Source organism: Carcharhinus amblyrhynchos, chromosome 24 (genome assembly GCF_965287045.1).
Source record: "Carcharhinus amblyrhynchos chromosome 24, sCarAmb.v2.hapA, whole genome shotgun sequence".
NCBI lineage: Eukaryota > Metazoa > Chordata > Chondrichthyes > Carcharhiniformes > Carcharhinidae > Carcharhinus > Carcharhinus amblyrhynchos.
The window spans coordinates 12,592,988-12,611,563 of record NC_137347.1 but is presented as its reverse complement, the minus strand read 5'-3'; the positions used below and the strand labels follow the sequence as shown (position 1 = coordinate 12,611,563).

At 42.8% G+C, this 18,576-nt stretch overlaps 1 protein-coding gene across 1 annotated transcript in view; it reads right to left on the bottom strand.

Annotated features, from left to right (window-relative positions):
* The window catches only part of rspo1 (R-spondin 1), a 281,287-nt gene extending 266,879 nt beyond the window's left edge, over positions 1–14,408 (bottom strand). The window contains exon 1 of the mRNA XM_080211220.1: positions 14,306–14,408. The gene's annotated coding sequence lies outside the window, so the exon portion shown is untranslated. The remainder of the gene's footprint in view (positions 1–14,305) is intronic.
* Between the last annotated feature and the right edge of the window lie 4,168 nt (positions 14,409–18,576).

The following is an 18,576-nucleotide window of genomic DNA, read 5'->3' as shown; positions in this document are numbered from 1 at the left end:
CTGTCAGTTCTCCACCCTAACAAAACAGGCTTTTGAATTGAACCAATGTGTTTAAAGCAAGCACAGAGACATAGAACCAATGGAATTCAAATATGATGGTTGTGATAGCCTCAAGCCACTCAAATTGCAGGAATACTGTGAGGTAATTCCAGGATGTAAACCCAGTCAAGGCAGGATACCTTGAGTCCCAAAGAGAGGTCAGAGTATCTTGCCACCTCTCAGTTGGAACGAGGCTTTCAAGTAAATCCTGCAGTTTAATTTATGTCTTCATAAAATCACAGTCTAAATACAGAGAGAGATACCAATTCAAAAGTGTTCCAGATGAGAGCATCAATGAAGAAATTTCATTCTTCCAAAAGGTGTCTGTTTGTATATTATTTGAGTGTGACTGAATTCTGTAATGATTTATTTCATTATTACTGAATGAGTTTTATAATATTTGAACAGCATTCTATTGGGATTTTATTCAGTTTGTTAATTATTTTGATAAGGTTGTCACCAGTTTTAAAAATCACAACCTGTTAATTGTTCATGATAGAAAGTGTCAAATCCTGCTTTAATTTACCAAAACCAATAACTTCCTACTGCCTCACATACACTCATATAAGATTACAAGGTGAGGTATATCCCTTTGGGCGGTTCAAAAATCAAACAGAGGGAAAAATCACCTCCGGGTCATAACACTAGCCACCTGGAAAAAAAGAAATCATCCGAGGAAAAGTCAGAATTTAAAAAAAAGAGAAAACTTTCACATGTGCTCCAGAGACTAATGTGCTAGGTGGACAGTAGGTAAACAATTCTGTGCAAGCAGATTGTAGAGCTGGCTGTGATAAATAAGAGGCTATAGATCAATTAGCTACCTCGTGTAAGAAAATCGAGGTAGCTGTGAAAACCTGGGTGCAAAGTGTGCATGCAGAAAAAATGGCAGGAATTCTTGGGATTGTTGCAGCTCTTATACCAAGTGTTTTGACTACTTTGCACAAGCAAACAAAATAGCTGAAGATATTATAGTGCCCACTTTCCTGACAAAAACTTTTAATCTCCTCCATAATCTAGGGCAACCTGACAAACCGGCACTAAAATTTACCAAAAGGTTATGGGCATTCTGCAAGCACATTTTCCACCAAAACCCCTGGAGATTGCAGAGCACTTTAGATTTGATTAAATAAACAAAGATGAGTCATTCGTGCAATTTGTGGCAGTAACTAAAAGACTTGCAGAATATTGAGAGTTTGGAGACGTGCTGAAAGACACTATTTGGGACAGATTGGTTTGTGATCTATGTAGTGAAGAGACACAAAAATGGCTGTTAACTGCAGAAGGGCCAGTGGAATCACTGTTTCAATGGAACTGGCTGCAAACAGAGCCCAGCAATTGAGGTTGTGTACTTGAATACACTGAACTCCCATTGAATCAACGCCCAAAGCCATCGAGACTCATTCAAGTTACCGGTGTGCAAAGGCATGACATTCTGCAACTGAATGCTGATGTAAAGACACAATGTCAAAGCAGTGCATAAAACAGGACAAACAAAGCCTGCCTCCAGGAAGAAAAACCGAGTTATGAATAAAAATAAGAAGCAAGAACAAACCAAGACAGCAACTAAACAAAGCAAAAGGAGAAATGCCTAAGCTATATAACAAAGTTGAAAAGAGCAAAGACTTTGTGGTGCTAGTGTGCCTTTAAGAATTTTTTTTAAATCATGTTCTCTGCAATTGTAAGCAGTATTTTTCATTGTGGCTGCCTGTTTAGCAGTCCTTTTATCGCTGCTTCAATGGTTTAAATGTAGATTTGTTTTCTTTTAATTCTGGGCTTCATGCAATGTCCAGGATTTTACTATCATTTGAATTGTTAGGGGAGAGATTGATTGACATCTCAAAGTCAGATGGTTCCTCCACAGAAGAATCCAAGGATTCACTTTCGGTTTTGGTTCAGAGTCAGAAGCTACCCTGGTTTCCAAGTTGCAGACAAGTCTTTTTTCTCTCTCTCTCTCCCTGGTATTATAGATTTTGCTGGCTAATTGGAAGCAGGTCTTCTTGCCTTCCTGGATTGAGAATTCTGTCTCTTGCAGTGATTACCTGGCTGAAAGCTAGAGGCCAGCAGTGACATTATCTCTACCTCGAGGGCTACTGGAAGTTGTAAGGCTGGGACTTCTCTGGCCTTGATGAAAAGGCAGCTGTGTTCCGCTTTCAACCTCCTGAAACTGCCAAAAATTAACAAAATTTTACACAAAAAACACAAGTGGAACAGGGGAAAGGCAAGGCAAAACATCAAGTTCAAGGAGTTTTGGCTCAGAACTATCCACAGGGGAAGAAATGGGTTCCTGCCACCATCCTTGCACAGATTGGAACTGAGTCTTACACTAGCCAGACCAGAGAGGACATTATCTGGAGGAGGCATACACATGAGTTATTGTCTGCAAGACCAGATCTGCCAATTCTGGAACCTGCTGAAAATTCAGAATCAGATTTACACAGTACTAACTTGAATCTTCCTGTAGCATTCATCACTGAAGAAAGTAACATCTGACCTTCTGTTCAGACTTAGAGACAATCTCTAGCTCCTACGCATCAGTGCAAAGGCGAAGATGCCAGGAGTTCACCATTAGCTGTTGCAAGAGAGACAGCCTCCAGACATGTCAGACAGATTAATAGTGACTGACTTTTTGACTACTGTTCAGAGAATCATTGAATCCACCTAACCTGCACATCTTTTGACTATGGGAGGAAACTGGAGCACCTGGAGGAAACCCACACAGACATCGGAAGAACATGCAAACTCCACACAGTCTCCCTGAATTCGGGTCCCTGGCACTGTGAGGCAGCAATGCTAACCACTTTGCCACCTTGTCGCTCAGGTTGAACTTGTTTGGGGTTGTTCAATATAAAGGGGTAAGGGAAGTTAATGGCCTCACTCATCCCAAAATTGTAAAATCCCACCCACATCAACACATCTTTCCGTAGTTTGCCCCTCGCTTACTCCAATTCCCATGGTGGATGGGGCAGTAAAATTCCAGCCGTTTTGTATTTGTATTCATTGCTATTGGGACTATACTGTATTGGAGCAGCACGGTGGCACATTGGTTAGCACTGCTGCCTCACAGCTCCAGGGACCTGGGTTCAATTCCCCACTTGGGCCACTGTCTGTGGAGTTTGCACATTCTCCCTGTGTCTGCGTGGGTTTCCTCTGGGTGCTCTGGTTTCCTCTCTCAGTCCAAAGATGTGTGGGTTAGGTGCATTGACCATGATAAATTTCTCCTAAATATCCTGGGATGCATTGGTTAGAACGATTAGCAGGGTAAATACGTGCGTTTACGGAGATATTGCGAGTGTTGTTGGTGCAGACGTGATGGGCTGAATTACCTCCTTCTGCACTGGAGGGATTCTATAATTTCTATAATGCTATGAATGTATGAACCAGAAATTATGTAATAAACCTAGCACTGGAAAGAGAGAGAGAAGCAGCAGCCATGGAAGCAGTCACACATCATTAACAAAACTCTGTTTAAACCAAAGTCTGTTCCACGTACCACATTTCCAGTACACAACAGACTCCATCCCAAATCTCATAAGAATGAAGGGTTGAATTTAAAAAAAGCAATTCAAAAATGTCAAGAAAGTAAATCGCATAGACATTGGTCATAATTCACTTTTCAAAAATTAAGCATATTAGTCACAACAATTAAATGGAAGTCATTGAGACGCATAAGATGATGAATGGGATGGATAGGATAGAGGTGGAGAGACTCTTCCCGCTCAAAAAAGACAGTAGGACTAGGGGGCACAGCCTCAAGGTAAAGGGGAGGCGGTTTAGAACGGAGTTGAGGAGGAACTTCTTCACTCAAAGGGTGGTGAATCTCTGGAATTCTCTGCCCACTGAAGTGGTGGAGGCTGCCTCGCTAAATATTTTTAAGAAGCGGGTTGATGGGTTCTTGATAAGAGAGGGGATTAAGGGTTATGGGGAGAGGGCGGGAAAGTGGAACTGAGCCACAACAGATCAGCCATGATCTTATTGAATGGCGGGGCAGGCTCGAAGGGCTAGATGGCCTACTCCTGCTCCTATTTCTTATGTTCTTATGTTCTTATGTTCTTATAAACAACTTTGAAGTCACATTCTACTCCCTTGTTATCTCAAGGAATTCTATTTGAAATTAATATCATTTCATATGGAAAAACAGGTTAGCATATAGACAATCGATGTCTTTGATTCTGACTGCTTTTGCAATTTTAATGGCCTTAACTCTTTTTGAATGGATTACATTTCCCATTGGGTGGGGAAATTTCATTTTAAGTGGATTAAAATCCAGGTTTGACTGGTAATATTGCAAACAAAAGCTCTCAGCTCATCTCTCCCAAAAAAGTATTAAATAGAATGTTGGAGAGGCTGTACATAACCCGAATGACGTTGTTACCTCTTGTGTGTAAGGCACATACATACTATTTTAGAATAAATATTTATTCCAAAGTCACTGCATACGCTTAGCCCAACACACACCAGATTTTAATTTTGGCTCCATTTTAACGTGTACTGTCTTGATTCTCATGTGTTTATTTGAGAAAAAAAAGCAATCCAAAAGAAGCATAGATCTCTCACACAATCATTAGAGCCAATGTCATAAATATCTATCCTCTTGGCATTGCCTGTAGCTACATCCTTCAGTTATTTAAAATAAATACAATGAAGGAATCAAAGGGATGGATTTTTCTGGCACTTTCTGATGGCGGAGACGGCTCAGCATTGGCTGCCAGCAGGATCTTAAGGTCTCACCAATGTCTGTGGCGCTTTACATGACTCTCCCATCCTGCCACTGTGGAATCCACTCTGGTGGGGTGGAGAGGGGTATGGGAATGGGGGGTGGGTACAAAGAATGGGGGAACTGGGAAAACCCTCTCTCAAATGTGCAACAAACAACATACTTGGAAACACCTGCTTAGGGATATATTTTGAAATATAAACTGTTATTGGGTCAAACCACTTTTATCAAAGAGGATAAGCGGCCATTTTCTACACATTCATTCTCAGGATGTGCATGTCACCAGCACTTATCATCCATCCCCAGTTGGCCTGAGATGGTGTTGGTGGGTCTTCCATATGAATGCCTGGGTAGTGACTTCACGAAGCTGATTGGCCGTTAACCACCTTCTCAGCAAGCCAATCGTATGGGATGCGAGTCACACATAGACAAGACCTTCCCACAGATAAATGAATTTCATAAGAGTGTTCCAAAACAAATGCTTCATTGGTAAATAGCCTTCAATCTGTTTGCATTACATCTTTGATTTATTAAAACAAAATAATTGGCAGTTGGTCAAAATTGCTAATTTAAGAACGAGCTTTAATTCTTTCACAGAAAAAGGGCTAAGGAAAATGTTTTCTGCCATATTGGACCAACAGCTCATCAAAACAATAATATGAATGCACTGAAGTCATTGTCCTGACAACCAAAATAAGTACACAAATTACCTTATTAAACAATCCTTTGAATGATTGGAGGTGTACAGTTATTGTAACAGCTGCCTGCAACATTTTCCAAACCTCCCGATTGCAAAATGCAGCCTTAAGGACTCAAACGGTTTGTGATTGTGTGGTTTCTGATAATGTTCTTTTGGGAGTGAGATGGATAAGCACACGGCCAATTTGGCTCCATGCTGACATGTCTGTTGATGTAAATTGGAACAAAAGAACAATCAACCCTTTGCAACAGATTTGACAGATTGATAATGTCTGCATAGTGGTCCCCCTTCAGTACTCCACAGCATCATCAGTGGTTGAGAAGTCTTACTCATTAATTGAATCTGGCAGGGTGAACCCACTCATGGATGCTGAGATATTTTTGCACTTAGCTCCAGGTAAGTTTGCAAGCCAAAGTGCTAAAGGGGTAGTTTGTCTTGGGTAGACAAACAACAGAAAGCCTGCCAGTTCCCTGTATGGCAAGCTGTACTAGTTTTAGTTGGCTGAAAACTGGTAGTATCCCTCCGCGGACACACAGATACATATATGCGTATACACACACACACTTGCATACATGCACACTCATTTGTGTACAAGCACGCACATCCGTTCACGTACACACACAAAACTTTAAAAGCCCTGGTTCCTTCCAACTTGCATTGGAGGAAACCGTGTGCGTTTGATGGAGGTGATTCGCACCAGTTGCCTGCATTAGGGCTGGCAGTGGGTGGAGTTATTGCATTGCACATTCAATATTAGCAGCATGAGGCCAGGAACCATTCTTGAATAAAACTTATAAAGGATTAGTGAGGTAATCTTGCCAGAAATAAATATTTATTGGCTGTTTTATGGGCAACTCTTGAGAGTATAAATGAAGATTAAATGCATGTAGGTGAGGGCACACATTGGCAAGTTATTTATGTGCATATAAGGAGAGTGTTAATTTGGAAGGGCTGCTTCTAAATCTTTGAGTCGCACTACAGCCCCACACTCCTATACATTCGCCACTCGGTAGACAGGGAGGGGAGGGAGAGAAGGAGCCTGTTTCTGGATCTGGCCCAGTTGGCCATTGACAAGCCCAGGCAAGGGACAGCCAAGGGGGTCGTCCAGCTCAACTGTCTGCTCCTCTACAGAGGCTGCATTCACAGCCATGGGTCTTGGAGAGGTAGCACGCAGTGTCTGCGGGCACATTTCTGGTCTTCCATGAATCGTGGCTATTGTGGTGGCTGGGGTGCATCACCAGCCCCAGGAATTACATCTTAATTTAATTAGTGAAGTTTCATTTGACATTTAATTTTAATTCAAGTGTCCCACCAGGGGCCATAACACGCCCTCCCATTTGTCTAATTTAAGGATTATTGGCTTTATTAAGAGTATAAAGAGAGACAATTCTGCAGGAGCTGGAGTAAATCACCAATCCCCCAAAATAAAATTATTTGATTTTGCTCAGCTTCCTTTAAAGTTTTGACTTGTGTTGCAAGAGCCCTACAAGGGACTGTCAATTATTTAATCAATTTTTCAAATAGTTTGTTTTTTTCAGAATCGTAGAATCCCTACAGTGCAGGAGACTGCCATTCGGCCCATTGAATCTGCACTGACCACAATTCCATCAAGGCCTTATCCCCATCACTCTACATATTTACCCTTCTAGTCCTCGACATTAAGGAGCAATTCATCATGGCCAATCAATATAATCAGCGTGTCTTTAGGATTGTGGGAGGAAAACATAGCAGCGAAGGAAACCCATGCAGTCATGGGGAGAATGTGCAAACTCCACACAGGGAGTCAGCCAAGGACAGAATTAAACCCGAGTCTGTGAGGCAGCAATGCTAACCCCAGTGCCACCATGTTTACTGATTCTCAAAAGAATATAAAGAGAAGCTTTCCTTTTGTGGAGCTGAATTAATTTCAGACGTTTATTGACATTAATGGTGAGTTAGAGAGTGAGGAGTTAGCGTTAGCAATGTCTAAACTTTGTGAATAAATCCAAAAGTGAGGAGATTGACTTCTGGTCTTCTCCTTCACCAAGTGGCTGAGAGAAGTTTAACAATGAACTATTAGGTTAAGTGGGGTGGGGGGGGGGGGGGGTGGATGGGGAGGTGTTAGGCTGCTCAAGCTCTTACTGAATGCCAAGTGTGCATTGACACTGAACTTTACAAATGAGGTCCAACAATCGAAGGACAACTTGTAAATTCAAATAGGCTTAGTGTGAACCTGCTCAAGATCGGGCGTCACAGGTAAAAAAGCAAAATGCTGCGGCTGCTGGAATCTGAAATATCAACAGAAAATGCTGGAAAATTTCAGGCAGTCTGACAGCATGTGTGGAGAGAGAATAGAGACAATGTTTCAAGGCTCTGACGAAGGGTCATCCAGACTCGGAAAGTTGGCTCGAGGGTAGGGCTATTGTTTAGTTTCCATTTTCAACCGGCAGCAGTCATGTTTTCTCGAATAAACTGGCTTAATTACAGGTGAAAATTGCTCCCCCTCTGCTCTATATACAAGTCCCTTGTTGCTCACAAATACACATGACTTAGACAGGATTGGTTTCTACTTGTGTCTGCCACTGGACTTAGTAAAAGTGTTATGGGGGGGGTGGGGAGATCTGCCACTGGAGTTGATTGTACTTTTCCTGCAACGAGGAGCAAGAGGGTTAAATTGCAAAACACTCTCTTTATCTTGGCACAGTTTTGGTGCAGAAATGATGCATTGATATTGTTGGGGCCAAATGCGTCATAATTAGGCAGCAACAAACAAGAAGGCATGCTTATATCAAACGTTTTACCACACCAGTGATTATTTTGGCACATGACAAAGCTGACAGCAAAAGCAAACACGTCCCATTGTAAACAACATTGTGTTCTCCACCTCAACCACACTCGTAGCCTCATTAACCGAAAAGGAAAAATATACTTAGTTAAAAAAACAAATGACCTCCGTAAGTGCAATGTTAACTGACATCGGAAAATAGTCTAAACAAGAGTCACAATTAGGCAGGTTGATAATGAAAGAAAACTGGAAATTATTCTGCGTATTATGAAATTAATCTGCCCATCATAAGGTTATTAAGTCAACGGGATAATGATTCCAAAGGCCTATAAACAGCATGTAAACATAGAACATAACAGCGCAGAACAGGCCCTTCGGCCCACGATGTTGCGCCGACCAGTTACAAAACAATGACCCACTAACCTAAACCAATCCCTTTTCGTCCATAATCCTATCCATGGATCTCTTAAACGCTCCCAAACTAGGCGCATTTACAACTGCAGCAGACAGGGCATTGCACCCATTCTAGCTTTTTATTTGCACTGCATTACTTTGGCCTCAATCTGTAGGCTTCACACGTCTTTAAACTTCCTGCACAAATTACCAAGGCTGGAATCTTCCATTCTGAACTCTAAGTTCAGGGCTGGGTGCAGCAACGCTAGTGACATAGGCTGGGGGGTGGGGTGGGCAGGCAGAACATCTGATGTTGTTGTTACTCAGCCCTCTAAATATGTACCCTATCCCCACCTTCCCCCACAGCCCCCCCATGCCCGTTCAAAGACAATGGGGGCTGCCATAAAATTGCCATCACCACCCTTATCTCATGTATCGAAGGGTCCGGGTGCCATATTTAAATAGTGGGCAGCCTGCATTCTCTCTTCAACCTTAGTCTGGTCACTGCTCCACCCTTCCTCACTAACCCTTCCTCCCTTTACTCATCATCCGTGCAAATTGTGACCACCACCGCCACGATGTCTGGAGTACAGGCTAGCATTTTACAGGTTTCATCCACAGAGGACAATACAACAGCAACTCACTGTTAATCTGAAGCAGTCTACCTCCCGAGGTGCATGCCACTCACGTCATCATAAAAGTGACTGTTCCGATCTCTTGCTGGTGGAGATTTTAATTTGGACGGGGAACTTAACTCCATTGGGGTGGCCTTTTGATGAGCATGCATGACTTGCGAATGCACGTAAAAGTGACTCCCAACATTGTTAGCAGGAAGTTCAACCCACCTTGGAAGTCTTGAGAACTTAATTGCTTAATGTTATCCCACGGTTTGCCTGGATTTGATTCCTCCAATGTCTCAGATTTAAGATTTTCATTCACACGTTTGTATCTCCTGCATGCTCTTGCCCCCTCTCTACACTTGCAACTTTATCTGTCATTCAACCCCCTGGCTGTTGCTCTAACACCAGTTTCTCCACTGTGAAGTTACTCAGGTTTAATCCCTATTAAATTAGTTTTCAGTGTTGAGAGGTTTGGAGACTGCAAGATGTGCAAAGGAAAGTGGACGTGGTGAGTGTTAATCTGTGTGCGCTCTTGAGAGTTGTACCATCATCATATTGAAAACCAACAGGGCATGTTGGACACAGAAGTTTCTCAGAGAATTACAACCACTCCCTCCACCGATGTGACTGATCTGATCATTTTTATTATTTTCTGTTGCATGCACAAGCTTTCACAAGTGCGCATCTCATTTTCTGCATCGTTGGTGAGCCTGAAACATTTCAGTGCACTGTGTTTTGCTGTTGTCATTGTTGACAAGGTGACTCACTACCAACATCTAAAGGGGCCACAAGGGATGGATAATAAATCCTCACATTGCTGGCAGCATACAGACCACAAAAATAAAGTCAATGACTAGAATGTTATAGCTGTTCACGCCAGCAGGGTTTTCCTATTCCACTGCAGTGAACAGAGGGTGCCAAACTCTCTGATCTCGCTGCAGCGGGAGCGTGGCATGGATGGCCAGTAAGACCACACCCAATGCATTTCATACCCATTTACCATAACTACAACAAAACCAAAAAAAAGGTTGGAAAACTCAGCAGGTCTGACAGCATCTGTGGAGAGATAAACAGAGTTAATGGTCGGAATTCTCCAGCCGTTCATTCCCCACCGACTCTGCAATTGAAGACAGAGAATTTGACGCTCAGCCAAATCTCTGTTCACTGCAGCAGGACCAGAGAATCCTGCTGGTGTGAACAGCCAGAGAATTGTAGCCAATGTTTCGAGTTCGTAAGACTCTCCTTCAGAACTAGAGAGGGAGACATAGGCTGGATTATATACTGTTTAAAATGGGATGAATCATTCTCATTTCTCCTTCTCTTGAGCTCTGTACAAAAGCCATAGGGACTCATTTCATAAACACATCCCATAGAATCTTACAATGCAGAAGGAGGCTATTCGGCCCATTGAGTCTGCGCTAACTACAATCTCACCCAGCACCCTACCCCCACAATCTCACACATTTACCCTAGTCCCTCTGACACCAAGGGGCAATTTATCATGGCCAATTCACCTAACATGCACATCTTTGGACTGTGGGAGGAAACAGAGGCAGGCATGGGGAGAACGTGTAGACTCCACACAGACAGCGACTCAAGCTGGGAATCAAACCTGGGCTCCTGGTGCTGTGAGGCAGCGGTGCTAACCACTGTGCCATCGGCCACCCAACTCGAAACATTAACTCTGTTATTCTCTCCACACATGCTGTCAGATCTGCTGAGTTTATACAGCATTTTCTGTTTCCGATTCCAGCATCTCCTGTATTTTACTTAGATTTCCTCAGCAAGCCTCTTATCCACCAAGTTTGAAAGGACAGATTAATTGATCATATTGCTTGGCAATACTGTTCCTCATCTAAGTAGTAGATGATATATTGGTTAATGCTGTGAAGACAAGATTAGGAACCTAAATTGAAGTAGTAATCAAACATGAGAAGGCAAGAAGTGGATGGAATCAAGGAGAGTGAGTGGATATTGTTAAGTAGGAAAGGGGTCTGGTACCAAAAGGATTAAGAGAATTGAAAGCAGGTGGTGAGATAAAGAATGGTCTTCCGCAAAGATCAGTGAAGGTTCATTATTCGTAATTTACATGGACAATTTGGACTTGGGAACAAGCAACCCACATCTCAAGATCGCTGAGGAAAAGTGCAACATAACAAAAGATTTTAACAAAATTGTAAACTGGATATTATAGTGGCAAATGAATTTTAAAGTTGATTTATTAGTGTCACAAGTAGGCTTATATTAATAGTTACTGTAAAAATGCCCTAGTTGCCACACTCTAGCGCCTGTTTGGGTGCACTGAGGGAGAATTTAGTACGTCCAATGTATCTAACCAGCGTGTCTTTCAGACTGTGGGAGGAAACCAGAGCACCCAGAGGAAACCCATGCAGAAATGGGGAGAATGTGCAGACTCCACACAGACAGTGACCCAAACCAGGAATTGAACCCGGTCCCCTAGCACTGTGAGGTAGCAGTGCTAACCACTGTACCAATTTGCGTTTCAATTCTGTTCCCGCACCTAATGATGCACTAAGACAAACTTTCACCTGTTTCTATTGCTAGTAATTCCTGAAGCAGGTCACTAGTTTGTTGCCAAATGGCTTGAGGGGGCACCTCTCCATATTAAATATGGCCGACCAGGTGTCCCTCACACTCTTCCTGGAATCTTTGACACATTAGAAGGATTTGCAGGTTGATACTCAATCTATTAGACCGTGTTATGAATCCATCTTCTTTGGCCATTAAGTCCTGGGGTGGGACTCAAACTCAGAACTTCTGGTTCAGAGGCAGGGATACTACCCACTGCATCACAAAACCTCCCAACTTTAATATATCAATAAATGTGAAGTGATGGCCTTCAGCCAAAAGAAAACTCCAGAAACGTAATCTACAGCTGAGGAAATAAGAGTCTGAATGGGGTCGAAGAGTAAAGGGATCTCGGAATACAAGTGAACAGAAGATTAAAAAGTAACACCACAAGTAACCAAAACAGTTAACAATGCTAACAAAAAAAAACACTGGCATTTATTTCTAGGCAATAAGAGAAATGAAGTTAAGTTGGACTTGTTTCAGATGTTGCACCGTCCTGGTCTCCAAACCTTACGGAGAATATTGAAGCACTGCAGAAGGTGAAACACAATTTACAGGCATACAACCATAGACGACATATTTATGTAAAGATTCAACAGGATGAATAATGTGCTGGACATGGTGGATGGGAAGAGGATGGCTTGATCCTGTTGGGCCGAAGTGGATCTCATTCACCATTTGGAGAACACCCAGCAGGCCCTTCAGACTCTTCAGTAGCTACCAACTGTCCATCTCCAGGATCAAAGGTCAGTGGCTACGGATGTTCCATGTGTCAGGACAGCAGAGCTTCACTCGTGCCCTGTCTCAGTGAGAAACTTTGTTGAACTGGGCTTAGGATGTCAGACTCCAGAGACAGCTTCCTAACATAGTCATATGGCTATGGAAAGCCCAATGCATCAGACTGAATACAGTTCAAAACCCTTTCCATGTTGAACACATGATACGAATATCCCCCTTTCTGAGCAATCAAAAGATGCATTTGCATGCATGATCTTTCAATTCTCACACTATGCTTCATAAGGATGGTAGTCTTATTCAGCATTTTGTCTCAGTGAGAGGCTTCATTGAACTCAGCCCAAGATGTCTGTCTCCACAGTCAGTTGCATGGTACAGTCATCTGACTATGGAAAACCAGATGTGTCAATCAAACTGATTACATTTCAAAACCCAAACAGTGGAAGTCCTGCCTTCTGAGAGATGCCAGCCAGAAGCTAGCAGCTCATGCAACCAGCAACAGTGGGAGCGCTTGGTGACAGCTATCAGAGGCCCAGGATCACGGTGAGAGCGAAAGTGAGTAAAGATGGATGGAGATGGAGAGTGGGGGGCTTTTTAGCAACCTCCCGCTTGCTGATGCCAGTGGATTGTGTGGCTGGCATTCAGGGGTCCCAAACCTTCTGCCCTCCTGGGAGGCACTGGCAAACCCGACATGGCCTCTAGGCCATTCCTGTGATTAAATGGGCCCGGCTGTCATGGTTACTGTTGCATTCTCAGCCCAAATGTTTGTGGAAAAGTCCAAATCTGAGGACCATAAACACAAAGAGATTCCAAATAAATCCAGTGAATAAATAAGGAGATGTTTATTTAGTTATTAGATTCACTATTCCTCTTCCTTTGGGAAAGAGACTGAAAAGTCTGAGATCATGTATCAACAAACTCAAGAACAATTTCTTCCCTAGTGCCGTCACTCCTTTGAATGGACTGACCAACATTAAGATAATCTTGCTCTAAACCCCATCTGCAACACTATTCTGCACTCTCTCCTTTCCTTCTTCCTATGCACCCCATAAATGGTATGTTTTGTCTGTACAATGCACAAGAAACAATACTTTTCACTGCATCCCAATATATGTGACAGTAATAAATCAAATGAAAATCAGGGAAGTGGTTGAGGTAAATAGTTTAGAATTAGATGTCTTCAAAATAAAAACAGATGTGAACACGAGTTATAAAGGGAATAGAGAGATACATTAAAAGGCTGACGTGAGGCGAATAGAATGGGAGGACGCATGCCTCAATGGTATAATAAATGCTGTCCTTGCCAGTAATGCCCACGTGCCTTGTTTCTTTTAAATGGCGTATATACACACCATCACAGTCTAGTTGGGATGTCTGACTTTTACTGTGCCGGATATTCAACATAATTCCATGTAAAAACGTGTGCCAGTAATTTGCACAGAGACATCTAAATTAGAACCAGTAGGAACATTTTATAATGTGTCCATTTTGAGTAAAATACATTTCATAGCTTGTCACGCTTAATTGCCTGAATTAAGTTCATATTTAGGATAAGCACAAACACTTGTGTAGAACGATATGAAATGCTCTTAACAAATGGAATTTTAGAATACACGTTACAGCACAATTCCCCACTCTTTAAATTCTTGATTCACTAATGATAGCAATCAAATTCTTCCATTAAATCATTTGATAAGTACAATTTCCTCTAATTATTGAAGAAGATAGCATACAGTTTACGTATTTACCCGTCAACTCTTAGCCAACTATGTGTTCGTAGCTCAAACAGCAACAAGCATGGCAAATCCAGAATTTGAGGAATTCTTCAAGAAGGAAATTCCATGAGTTCCTAATGGAAATAGAAAGACATTGACGTAAGCTAACTGAACGGTTAGGCATAAGTCCAGACTATAAGGTAAGCAGCTGAAGAGAATTGGATTGGGTGTAAAATTTCATAGAATCCCTATAGTGCAGAAGGATGCCATTTGGCCCATCGAGCCTGCACCGGCAACATTTTCACCCAGGCTCTATCCCGTAACCCCAGGTACTTACTCTGCTAATCTCGTGACACAAACAGGCAATTTATCGTGGCCAATCCACCTAACCTGCATATTTTTGGAGTGTGGGAGGAAACCGGATCACCCAGAGGAAACTCCTACAGACACAAAGACAGCATGCAAACTCCACACAGTCGGTCACCTGAGGCTGGAATCGAATCTGGGTCCCTGTGGTCACTTTTTTTTAAAAGCATAAATCCTTGACTTTAGATTGTGACTTTTCTCCTCCATCTTATACCCCTTTTGTTAAGTATCTCACGTGTATTGCCGCAATCTATCGCCCTCACCTTCTTCCCCGAGCCCCAAACCAGATCATCTGTCTGTTCTTAAAAGTTGTTGCTTTTTGTCACAATCTCTCACAGCTACACATCAACGTCTGACAGATACTCCCTCCCTTCAGTTTTGACAAAAGAGCCAAGGTGACTCGAAATATTAATTCTGCTTTCTCTCGTTATGGAGGCTGTCAGACCTGCTGAGATTTTCCAGCATCTTCTACTCTCGTATCAATTTACTGGATCTTGCAATCATCACCATCTAGCTGACGGACAGCTCGAAAATAATTAATTTGGCGATTTAAAAGTTCGGTTTTACAAGAGGAGAGGCTGATTTTTCTTCATTGTTTAAAGTGAGAAGGCAATGCAAAATTTCAGTTTTAAACTTCCCAGTAAATATAGAAGGAAGCAATATTTTTAGTTGGTGATAATTCCAAAAGTTAATCTCAAGTACCCAATTATTGACTCCCCTGCTGCATCTGACAATTAACCCCAGCAAACACTGGCAAATTTTTGTCTTACCAACAATGCAGTCAGACAGAGGACTTACCCACTCCCTGCTTCAACTGACAGTCAATTATGGCGATCGTTATAGTCTATCAATCTGTCCTGACATGTGGAGCAATGATAATCTTCCACCAGACATGAGAAAGTCCATAATTGTACATCATTAGGAGAAAGCCACACACACACACGTTCTGAATTTTTTGGCCATGCCACTCAAACATTGTAGCAACACATCATCATAGCATTTGGCCATCTAGCCTAGTCTATTCAATTAATAGCAAAGGCAGTTGCTCTGTCATCATCTTTCGAAGCAAAACGTCTGCCTGAGATATAGCAGCAGCTTTTCTCAATTCAACAAACACTGCTTTAAAAAAAACATCACACTGTTGTCTAGACATATTTGACTAGGAAGCAACTGGATTCTGTACAAAAAGCTTTGAAGACGAAGTATGAACACCATCAGGAGCAGATGTCATCAGTTTCAATGGTAACCAGTCTGTGAACCGTATACGATTTGGCAGTTCACCAGCAAAACAGGTAAAATTGCCATATTGGCTTTCTTTGAGAACTACTATTTTCCCGTCCCAAAGCCAACTTATTTTTGCACCCTTGCGTCTGAATGGAAGCGGCATCCGAGAGGACCTGTGCAAAACTTGCCCATTTGTGCTTTTGGCTACAGGTAGCATGCGATTAGTGGGTGGCATGGTGACACAGTGGTTAGCACTGCTGCCTCACAGCGCCAGGGACCCAGGTTCAATTTCTGCCTCAGGTCACTGTCTGTGTCGAGTTTGCGCATTCTCCTTGTGTCTGCGTGGGTTTCTTCCAGGTGCTCTGGTTTCCTCCCACAGTCCAAAGACGTGCAGGTTAGGTTGATTGGCCATGCTAAATTTCTGCTTAATATCATGGGATTAGCAGGGTAAACTTGAGGGATTACAGGGATGGGGCCTGGGTGGGAATGTGGTCGGTGCAGACTTGATGAACCAAATGACGTACTTCTGCACTGTGGGGTTTCTAAGACTCTAATTAAGAGAGAAAAAAATACACTTAATTAATTAATGCAATAGTTAATTAAAATGACCTGAATCTAACTCCCTATAACTTACTCCCATGGAGTTACAGCAGCTTGCATCTGTCAATTGCCTGTTAATACAGCAGATACCATTAAGTCTTGATGTTGCCTGAGGAAGTTATCGAAACGTGAAGATACTTTGCAGCATTGCTGTTGGTTCATTGCCCAACAAAATTAGAATAGGGTATGGATAGTACTTGCTGTGGTACTGGTAGCAGTCATGGGTATTCATGATAGACGCTGTCCACAATACATTAAACTAAATCCAACGTTAAGATTTAGGATTTGGTCTTTGACTTTGTTCAATCAGAGGCTTCTGCTTCAGTTGGACAGCAGTTTGAAACAACTCAGCAGTGGGCCATCTATCAAAAAGAAATTTGTACGTCCATCCTGATGAAAGGGATTGTCGAAAATTTATAAACATTACAAAATAAGAGCAGGAATAGGTCAAGTGGCTCCTCAAACCTGCTCCACCATTCAACAAGATCACGGTTGAACTTCAACCTCAGTTATACTTTCCTGCATGATCTACATAATCCTTAAAATTCCCTCTGTATCCCCAAAAGTCTATTGACTCTGTCTTGCAATTTCTTAATGACTGAGAATCCAAAGCTCGAGAACAAGGCAGCATGGTGGCACACTGGCTAGCGTTGCTGCCTCACAATACCAGGATCCTGGGTTCAGTTCCAGCCTTGGGCCATTGTCTGTGTGCGGACTGCACACTTCTCCCCAAAGTCCAAAAATGTGCAGGTTAGGTTGATTGGCCATGCGAAATTGCCCCTTACTGTCAAGAGATTAGCAGGGTAAATGTGAGGGATTACAGGGATTGGGCCTGGGTGGTCAGTGCAGACTTGATGGGCTGAATGGCCTTCTTCTGCACTGTAGGGATTCTCTGAACAGAATTCCAAAAGAAAAAAATCTCCACCCTTTGAGTGGAGAAGTTTCTCATCATAGTCCCAAATGGCCAACTCCTTATTCTGAAATTAAAGGCTAGATTTTCAGGAAACCGGGAAGAAATGGGGATGTGACTGCCAGGATCCGATTCCTGATCCCATTCTTGGTTTTCCAATTTTCACCAGTGCCATTTAAGGGTTCTGGTGGTTGGGATCATGAGCTGGCACCCCGCACTCCCAACTTGGCCAGATCTATTGTGTGGATAAGCATGTTCTAGTCCTTTGCATTTTTCATATAGTCAGGCCAGATTTTAAAAGACTCATGGCTCGCGGCCGATTGGAAGTGTTGTGAACCATTGTCTGCAGACTTGATGGGCCGAATGGCCTCCTGCTGCACTATAGGATTCTGTGATTCTGGAGGGAGTTCAAAAGGTCTTTCCCACACCTCATGAAAAGATATAACATCATGGCCCCTCATATCATCCATGACAAACCATGACACTTCCATGCCTATTCATCCACTGAACACAAATTTCTCTGGGGCTCAGTTCTTTAGTGTTCTAATGGATGGTTAGCACTGCTGCCTCACAGCACCAAGGAAGCCAGTTTCAATTCTAGCCTGGGGTCAGTCTGCATGGAGTCTGCGTGTTCTCCCCATATCTGCGTGGGTTTCCTCTGGTTTTCTCCCACAGTCCAAAGATGTACAGGTAAGGTGGATTAACCATGGTAGATGCATAGGGTTATGGGGATAGAGCGGAGGGGAGTGTCTAGGTGGAATGCTCTTTCGGAGTGTTGGTGCAGACTCAATGTGTCAAAAGGCCTCTTTCTGCCTCAGGAGGTTATACAGATTCTATGGTATAGAACATAAAAACCTACAGTGCAGAAAGAGGCCCTTCGACCCATCGAGTCTGCACCGAACACAATCCCACCCAGGCTCTACCCCATATCCCTACATATTATACTCACTAATCCCTCTAACCTCCACTACCCTAGGCACTAAGTGGCAATTTCTTAGTATGGCCAATCAACCTAACCCACACATCTTTGGACAGTGGGAGGAAACCGGAGTACCCAGAGGAAACCCACGCAGACACAAGGAGAATGTGCAAACTCCACACAGACAGTAACCCGAGCCAAGAATCGAACCCAGGACCCTGGAGCTGTGAAGCAGCAGTGCTCACCACTGTGCCGCCCCTGGAATGCTGTGCACAATTCTGGTCG